Source organism: Lepeophtheirus salmonis, chromosome 14 (genome assembly GCF_016086655.4).
Source record: "Lepeophtheirus salmonis chromosome 14, UVic_Lsal_1.4, whole genome shotgun sequence".
Taxonomy (NCBI): domain Eukaryota; kingdom Metazoa; phylum Arthropoda; class Copepoda; order Siphonostomatoida; family Caligidae; genus Lepeophtheirus; species Lepeophtheirus salmonis.
The window spans coordinates 30,867,828-30,878,173 of NC_052144.2; the positions used below are offsets into that span (position 1 = coordinate 30,867,828).

Sequence of the window (10,346 nt, forward strand, 5' to 3'; positions counted from 1 at the left end):
GTTGTGGGCCACACCTAACATTACCAATGCAGCTTTAAATCTACAGGCTGGAAATCCCTGCACTAGATTATTGAAATAAAATTATATCTTCATCAAATCCTTAATGATAAAATTGCTTGCAAAGAATTGTTTAATAATCAAATTACCACAATCATTTTACCGGAGAATGTATATGAACGTAAAATAACCTCTCTATTGGAAGTTTTAAAGAAGCCCTGGCATTTTACACATTACCCACTCTGACGGGCATTTTGCACATTGCCCAGGCATTTCGCAAAATGCCCGATTTTCCACATTGCCCGTAACATATATATTTTGAATAAATATGATTGACCTAGAAACACTAAGAATCTTAAGGAAAGAAGAAAAAAGTATATTAGAAAAAAATATTTTTTAACTCAATTTATGTGGGGAAGCATAGTAATTTCTTTTCTTGCACTCTTAAAAAGTTTTATCTCTACTTTTTTTTTTATCGAGGACCATAAATTAGCGAACTGTTTTTTTTTTGTTTAATTCATATTTCAACTGTCTTGTCTCCTCTTTCCTTTGAATTTCTCTAGGTAGAACTATTCCGTTATATCACTTTTTCAAGTGCTTATTAACCTCTTAACGGATTAAATTATTTTTCGAATCCATTTCAGTTTTTTTGGGAAACAAATTCTAAAAAATAACATTTATTTTTTATAAATTAACCACACCCTAAACAATATAAAAATACAGTAGCCAAGATTCCTACGAAACAGTATATCAGCTGTCAATATTTGAATTTTTAAAGAGTAATCACTCTGTTCAAAAGAAAAATTATGATGAAATTGAAAAACTCATGGATATTGCATCATTGAACCTATCAATCTTCTGGGAAGGCTAAATCCATGAATCCCGTTCGTGCATCCCTTTTGAACTCATCATGATCATGGATTCATGTCGATCAAAGAGTTCCTGAAGTTTATGAACTCCCTTCTAAATTCTTATCCCGTCCCATTCTAATTTATCAACTTAGGAAATTAAGGGCACATTATTTTAAAATTCAATCTATACTAACTTGTTATATTTCTGAATACTCTAATTGCAGCCTGACCTCAACGAAATTATTTATGTTAAAATTACTTTATATTTCCTTCTAAAAGAAAATATGGTGTCTACTGAAAAAAAAAATTAATGAAATTGAAAAGAGATCTATCGTCGAAAAAAGGTTAAAAGGTGTTGTTGATATTTAAAACATGTGGAATTTTTTTTCTTTCAAATTTAATAAAGGTATTTCGCACATTTTACAATTTACTTATAGTTGTTGCAAATTTTATGTTAATTATGTTTATGTTAAATTACATGTTAATTGCCTTTGTCGTGAATTTGAAAGTGCAAAATTAAATAAAAAGCTATTGTATTTCCAACTCCAAGAAAATATAACTAGTAACAAAAACATTGTCTATTTTGGTCATATTAATAAAAAATAAACCAAAAATTAACATTGTAACCATAACAGTTTGAAAAATATTTTGTGAGGAGCAGCTTAGCTGTCATCGCGTGTCATTAGATCAGCTGCAATTATCTGTAACAAGGTAGGAGGATGAGAAGAATATAACAAAGGGCATTGCCAAGAATCACTCAATTCTACTCTGAGTCCAACAAGGACTTAAATTTATAACTCTGCGATAAATCCTTTTGGTTTCATTCCGTCTTTTATGGGCACATAATAGAATTAGGAAAAGAAAATTCAAATCTAGCACCCCCTTCCCAAAAAAAACAAAAAAAAACCGGGGCAGCTAAAAAAATAAACACGATTTACATCACAGATGTTGTATATGAGTACTTAAGTGTTGCAGTCGATCAAATACAATAAAGTCCAACAAATATCAGCAAAATGTGTATTTTTGAAAAAAAGGAACTTAAAGTGAAATTTTTTTATAGGTAATATTTAAGGATATTGCACTCACAAGTAGGAATTGAAGACTATTTTAAATTCATCATGAAAACTAATGTATTGGTAGATATTTTTGTAACTAATTAAACCATGCTTATTCTATACATATCTATATTTTGTAAGATACTTTGGCGTTTTTGCGTTTAATCCTTAGCCACAAATAAAGAAAATAAATACCTATATATATATATAAATGAAGATAGTTGGTAACCCCAGTAATTTCTTTATATGAAATTGCTAATTATGTCATTTGTCATTATGGTATTTTTTATATTTTCTACAAGTCTATTTATGCACATAAGGTAGCTGTCATCTCTCATGAAATAAAGACACATACATGAAAAATAAAGAAAAAAAAAATTCAACTATAAAAAAAATTACATTATGGAAATTTTAGAAGTCCTTTTCTACCTTGATAAACGTATTTTGAAGAAAAAAAAAAATATCAAAGTTTTTAGCATTATATATTTTTAACAAAATATTAGGTAATGTATTAAAATACCATTATTAAAAAAATGTAGGCAAGACTGGGAACAGTTGATACACCTTTTGTTTTCGCTTTAATTACTCAGAGCTGGTTTGATTCACATAGATTCCTCAAATTTTAAAACTAACCATTAAGTTTTGTTGAAATTTATTTAAATATTATATCAGATGACAAAACTTGCTCCTTCTACCTAAACAGCATTGAACATTTGGCACAATGACTCTATCTCTATCCTAAAATAACGATAGTAGTTATTATGTTCCGATCACCTACAATGAATTGACCCCAAGAGCTCTCATTATACAACTAACTTTATTCTATAATAATACATATGTACATCACATAAAATACTTTATATTTACGTGAAGATAATACATCTTAGATAAACTAGCTCGATACATTTCTAACATCACACCATCTCCTTCCTCAAGTCAAAATCCTTTTGAATTATCTCAGATCTTCTTACTCCTAAGCTCATTTTATCATCACTCCCACATTTCATTTACCCCTTTTTAATTCTTAGGAAACGTCTATTTCTCCATAACCTTTATCCTGAATCCAATTTGATTTGATATTTTCGATTATTTCCTTTAGCAATAATTCTTCCATGATCTGAACATCGTTTATTCCTATAATTTAGAACGATCACACTCTCTCCAACACTAATTTCCGGTAAATCTCTTCTATTCTTATTATAACTGATCTTCTCTCTTCTCCACATCATTTTTAAATTAGTTATATATTCTTCTTCCCTGTGCTTTAGCTTCGGAACGTAACATTTTCAATGGACACGTATGCATGATCTTAATTGATTACCATATAAAATATCATTGGGTGACTTTCCGTCTGCTCTCGGCTTATTTCGGAATTCTAGGATTCCATGGATAAACTCGTCGGACTTGAATCTTCCTCCCACCTTATCAAGAAGCGTTTTCATTGTCTTCACCATAGACTCCGCTTGACCATTACTTTGTGGATAATGAGGTGATTATGGTCCTCAAGTTACTCCCCACATAGTTAAGAATTGTTGAAAGGCGTTAGAATTGAATTGAGGTCCTTAATCAGTCCGTAATTGACAGGAATACCTGCTTCTGAAAATATCTTCCTCAGCACTACTATAACTTCTCCTGAAGTCGTGACTCTTCTAAATTCCTCCACGTAAGGATATCCAGATAATCTGTCTCCATACACCAAATAATGTTTTCCTTGATACTCAAACAGATCTGCTGACGTATGTTCGAAAGGTCTTATCGGAATTGGATCTCTCATCATTGTCTCCCCTCCAATACTTGGTAACTTCTCAATACATTTTTTACATGATTGAACTATTCTTTCAATATCTTTATTCATTACAGGTTCCTCTCTTCGTTCCCTCGATTCCTTGATGTGAACGATGTAACCTCTGAAGAACATCACACCACTTATTTATTGGAATTACCAGCCTATCCTTATAAAGAATAAGACCATCTTCTATGCTCAATTCAATTGTGTCTTTTATAACACCTGTTTCAACTACATTAATTAAATCAGTACATTCTCGGTCTCGACAAACTTCTTAACGAATTTCTTCAATCATTGGATCCACTAATCTCTCATCTTCTTCAAAATTGGGAATCTTTATCACTGCTAATCGGAATATCTTATGTCTATAATAACCCATTTCTTGATCTAATTAATCATCCTCTTCTAGTAATGATACGGGTGCTCTTGATAAGGCATCTGCAATTTCAGGGTTCTTCCCTTTCCTCCATTCTGTCTTAAACTGATACAAAGCTAACTTCATTTTATATCTAATCAGTCAAACATTTTCCAGCATATCTATTGTATAATTGTTAAGAATAGGAACCAACGGCTTATGATCCGTTATAACACCGAACGTTGGTAATCCTGCCAAGAACACATGACATTTCTTGATTGCCCATAACACACCTAAGAATTCTAGTTCAATCATAGCTTGTCGAGTTTCGGAGCTCGACAAAGAACGAGATCCACCTTTATTCCATTCTTCTTTATTCTTTTGTATTCATACAAATCCCAAAGCATTAAATTTTGAAACTCTAGACTCATTAACACTAGAGTTTAAACATAAATAAAAGTTTGGCCTTTAATGCCTTTGTTTTAAATTACGTTTTGAGCGTATAATTTCGATTCAGAGCCATATTTCAAAATGAAGTAACTATAAAGATGAAAATTAAAGAAAATAAAAATTGATTATAAGCATTCCAGCATTTAAAATATATAAATATATATATTTATTAATTTATTCTGTACACACTTTCTACAGAATGTGTCCAATCCAACGAAAATCAAGTAAAATGTAGGTTCTTATTTGGAAGCTAATGTTTTTTCAATTGCATATTATTATAGCTACAACTAAAGAGTAAACCTTACATTACAACTTAAAAAGATTTTAATGTCCAAAAAAGTTTTGTCACATAGCTTTACATTTTCAACACATACGGAGTTTTTAATTTTGATCAAATTATATCAACTGATACTCAAATAGTTTGTGATTCAAATAATATAATTTACAGCAAAAAAAAAATGAAAAACTGAATGCCTTATAACGAAAATAAAGATCCTCAAAAAAACTATTTTTTCAACTCAATATTAGTTTTTATCCAATATCTGTAGAGGTTGAACCACCCTCTACCCAAATTTTTAATTTTCACTAAATGGCTATAGATTGTTGAAATTTTTTTGAGAATAGCTGTGGATTTTTAAAATTTTTTCTCAAATTTTTTTAATTTTGACTGAATGGCTATAGACTGTTCAACTTTTTTCCCAAAATATTTAATTTTTGAGAATAGCTGTGGATTTTTATAATTTTTCTCAATTTTTTTCAATTTTCATTGAATGGCTATAGATTGTTAAAATTTTTTTCCAAAAAAATTTAATTTTTTTGAGAATAGCTGTGGATTTTTAAAATTTTTTCTCAAATTTTTTAAATTTTGACTGAATGGCTATAGACTGTTCAATTTTTTTTCCAAAAAGTTTAATTTTTTGAGAGTAGCTGTGGATTTTTATAATTTTTTCTCAAATTTTTTTTAATTTTCATTGAATGGCTATAGATTGTTGAAATTTTTTTCCAAAAAATTTAATTTTTTGAGAATAGCTGTGGATTTTTAAAATTTTTCCTCAAAATTTTTTAATTTTCACTGAATGGCTATAGACTGTTGAAATTTTTTTCAAAAAATGGAATATATTTGCAACTTTTTTTCAAATTGTTTTTTATTTGAAATTAATTTTTCTCTGAATTGGTATGGAGTATTGAATTTTTCCTTGAAAAATTTTTATATGAAAAAAAAATCTAAAATTTTTATTTTTGAAATTTAATTTTTGAGAATACCTATGGATTTTTAAAAAAAATTCAGAAAAATTTCATGTTTGATTTTTGTAAACAGCTAGTGAGTAATTGAATTTTTAAAAAATCAAAAACCTAGTCCCCTCAGAATATAATCCTGCAGACGCCCTTGAATTTCTAGTACATTACACAATTGTAATTAATTTTTTATCAGCTGTAGTTTATTTTATTTTTCAGAAAAAAAGGCTGTTGTCTTCCCTACATTATTAGGAGTCAGTCGAAGATGTAATAGTTTTGTATTCATACATTGGTATTTACTTATATTTCCGCAAAAAAGTGAAATGAAAGCAAAGTCAATGAATTTGAAATGCTTTTAAGATTTAAATGAATATTTACATTAAAAATGAAGATCATCTTAAAGAATGCAGACATATTCGGACAAAAAACCCAAAGGCTCTTATTGAAATACGACTTCTCCATATATGATAAAAACTTGTAGGATAATTTCTTTTATCAACAAAATTAAATTAAATGGAGTGACAAAGTTGTATGATATTAATTACTATTTAAATAATGAAAGATAAATTATTAGAAATTTGACTTCATCTATCTTTTATAAATATATATATATCTTTTCTGGAATTAGGTTATGGGTAATTATTATTATAACGAAAAAAATGATAAATCTATATAGTTTGTTTCCCTCCCCTTTCCTTTATTTTACAATAGATAAATACCATTACTCAATAATTTTATTTTTAATTCTATTTGATTAGGAATAATTTTTTTCACTTACTTCAGTAGTTTTTCTTCGAAGAGATAAAAAATAAGTGTGTTATGAATATAAATGGCTTTAAACATAGAAAAAAAAATATATAGACAACAATGGAATTTCCTCATTGTAAGGCTGTGGAATATTTTAAATCTGTAGTCTGCAGTAATGAACGTTATCTATGGCAAAAGGTAGAAACATAGATACAGTAATACCTTGAGATACAAGTGCTATAAGAAACAAATTTTAATAAGATACAAGCCTGCTTTAGAGATGGTGACGGCACGTAAGAACCAAATCAACTTTATATTATTTTAGTTATTTCTTTCGGGATAAATTGATTTGGCTTACGTTCTCCAGTTCAGAAAGGAAATTAACTCGTATCTTAAGGTATTACTGTATATTATTATATATAATTTGTCAATTGATTCCATTTTTTTCCAACTGGTGCAATTTTGTACAAGCTATTTAAAAAAATATATAAATCATTTGCATACTTATTTTTCCGCACAATAAAGCTAATTATTTTACTTATATGACATATATAGTATATGAACAATACTTATTTATCATATTATCATTTTAAAATATACAATCCAATATATCAATTAATAAAAAATCATTGATCTGCCAAATGTCCGAAATGGTCCTTTGACGAAATGTCTGTTCTACAAATTGTCCTTCGTTAAATTGTATGTCCGGTGAATTATCATTGATCAAAATTTCTTTTAGGAAATAGTCCTTCGGGGAAAATGTTTTCAGCCAATTGTCCTAGAATCAACAAATGTATTCTGTTGGCATCTGTCGATGTTTCTCCTTCTTTTTCTTTAATTCATATTTTGAATGTTGTTTGGTCGAAACATAATTAGCCCTTGTTAATCTATTAACAAGGGCCTCAACTATTTATTAGATCAATAAGCTGATTAAGCGTATTTTTTGGAAGAAAAGTTGAGTGATTCAATATAGGTAACAAGGTGATATAGAACCCCCTCAATACGTCATAGCCATATTCCGATAAATTAAAGGCTTTCTTTTTGAGAGGAGTTGAGAACCAATAGAATACTATTTATAGTCTAAAACCTTTATGGACTTCATTTGGCCCCGATTTGTTCCTTTTGATATGAGATGTATGAATTTTAATTTTTTATTTATAGTCCTGCTACTTAAAGTGCCATTTACGTTACCTCCAAAGAATTTATCAGAATAATTGGTTGATGGAAATCAACGATTAATTATTCATTGATTAGTACAATTGTAGTTTAGACTAAAGTTTGGGGAAAATAATTCTAGCTTGTTGTTGTGTGGACGAGCCACATGTATGCGATTTGGAAACAGGTTTATCAATTAACAGAAAAAATGATTTAAATTTTTTTTATGTGCTTCAAATAATTTAAATGTAATAAAATTCCGATAAAATACTTTTCTTATTTAAATATATGTTAAGAAGATAAAACCTTGGATTTTTTAAATGTACAACATAGTTGCTTCGAAAAAAGTTTCAGTGTAGTCTGTTACTAACATCTCATAAACATTGTTTAAAAAAATAGATTTAGATTGATTGAAAAAAAAATATATATTTGTTCTTAGAAATTCCAGTAAATAGAATTAGGATTGTAATAACCTTAAGAGAAAAATGTTTTTCTTTCTTCAAATAACTGTAGGTAAGAATCAATTGACTCATTCCTCTTCCCCTACATCTTCTTAATTGATTTCTTTTAATAAGAATAACTTCATACAGCTAAAACTTAATGAGAAAATTAATCATGAATACAAAAACTTTATGATTAGTTTATGAATATAATAGATTAGTCATTGAACCAAGAAGTTTATAATAATCTATTTTAGTCAGTTATTTATATAATTTTTCATAATTCAATGCCTAAGTCATTGAGATCCTAAGTTTACTGGAATCAATGAAACCTCTGTAGAATTAAATAGAGGGTCAATGGAAAATCCTGTTAAATTAACTTTATACAATATGGGTGTAACAACAATGAGAGACAATATCCAAGATGATTTTGGGATGTATCCCTACAAAGGATAAAAGACTTAAGAGAATCAATGTCATACTTCAGAGGCTGCAGACTGGTACGGCTCCCAACATTGTATTCAATGATGAGAAGATTTTCAATATGGAACAGGTTTTAACCCCCAAAATGATCGGATTCTGGCCAAAAAAGGCATGTTGGGTGACCATGGAGTCAACAGAGTGCAGAAGGCATAGTCTTTGATGGTTTGGACGGCCGTGACTGAGACAAGGAAGCCCCCCTTGGTGTTTGTGCCGGACGGGGCGAAGGTCAACACCCAGGAGCACATCAGCATCATCCTGGAGGAAGTCTTGTTCCTTGGGCTTAACAGCAATTTTAGAATGAGCTATAGACCTTCCAAAAGGATGGTATCCCTTCCCACACATCCAGAGAGACGCAGCGGTATTGTGAGTCCAATTTGAGTGGCTTCTGGGACAAAACAGTCTGACCCCCCTCTAGCCCCAATCTAAAGATTACTCTATGTAGTCTATTCTTTAAAGCAGAGCCTGTGTGACCCCCAGCAAGAATTTGAACTAACTGAAGGCCAAACTTGTGGTTGCCTGGGACTCCTTCTCCGTGGGTATGGTGCTTGAAGCATGCTAGTCATTTCTAAAGAGACTTCGGTCTTTGGTCAAGGCTAAGGGTGACCATGTGGAATGAAAGTTATGTTTCATGTTTTTGAAACATGTGTCGATCTATGTTTACAATTCTGTAAATTTTGAAATTAGTTATATCATTAGTACTTTAATAAACATTTAACAGAACTTTCCCTGGAAACTGTACATATATTTGTGTCGTCAAAACAAAGGTAATCTTAAGCAAGTAAATGATAAATTCCTACATCATAATGATTAAATACACTTATTTGGCCAAATATGAGTTTATACTCAAATTTCTGTGATAGCTTGAGAAATATAGGATTATTGGGTCATTCCACGTCAAGTGTAAACACTTTTTTTGCAATTTACAGTAAGATCATCACAGATTTTCATGATTTTTAGTGAGCTGGCTTTTCTATATTAAATAAGAAAGTGTACGAAATATTAGGGTTATGCAACTTACCTGGGCTATTGTAGGCTCCCTCAACGTTGGGACTAATGTGTTGGACCAAATTACAAAGCCAAATGATTTATTAGTATATGCACGGGAAAATATGAAGATATATTTTTGTACCGAAGAAGATTATCTGAAAGAAAATACTTTTTTTCTAAAAAGGTTCAGTTGATTTACAATACACAAAAAATTCATTAATTTATTCTGAAATTAGACTGATTACTTAGAGTTCACATGCATATTGAATCAGAGGAGTCAAAAGTTGAATATGTTATATAATTTAAGTTTAAAATGAAAATTATTGACTCTATTATAATTTTATTCATATTTTTATTTGATAAAATATCTAAATATTCAATTATATTATACTTACGTAAATAAGAATCCTAATTTATTTTATTATTCAACATAAAATATGTACATTATAGAAAATACGAGTTTAAATATAGAACATTATTTGTAATATATTATAAAAGTGGCTCTACATACTCTAGTTAATTTTCTCATTGGAAGTGATCCCATTAAGATCCCACTATGAATTTGAAAATTTACACTGAGACATGTTCTACCAAAATTTAAACAAAATCGGTTTTGCTGCTTGGTAGGGGTACTATTGTTAAGGGCGCACCAGAGCACCAAACTTGTATTTTTGATTAAAATAAGATATATTAGAAGAACAACAAGGATATATATGTGCAAATTTTGAGAATAATAGATTCATCATTTAGTTAAAAAAATATAATTTCAATAGAAATGTTGTTCAAATTCTGAAAAAAATGTAA

General features: G+C 29.4%; 1 long non-coding RNA gene across 1 annotated transcript; it reads left to right on the forward strand.

Annotated features, from left to right (window-relative positions):
- The first annotated feature begins 3,155 nt into the window (after positions 1-3,155).
- LOC121129353 (uncharacterized) lies at positions 3,156-3,959 on the forward strand. The gene is made up of 3 exons (XR_005868429.2): positions 3,156-3,566; positions 3,630-3,700; positions 3,764-3,959. It is a non-coding gene; the product is annotated as an uncharacterized lncRNA (long non-coding RNA).
- The last annotated feature ends 6,387 nt before the right edge of the window (positions 3,960-10,346 follow it).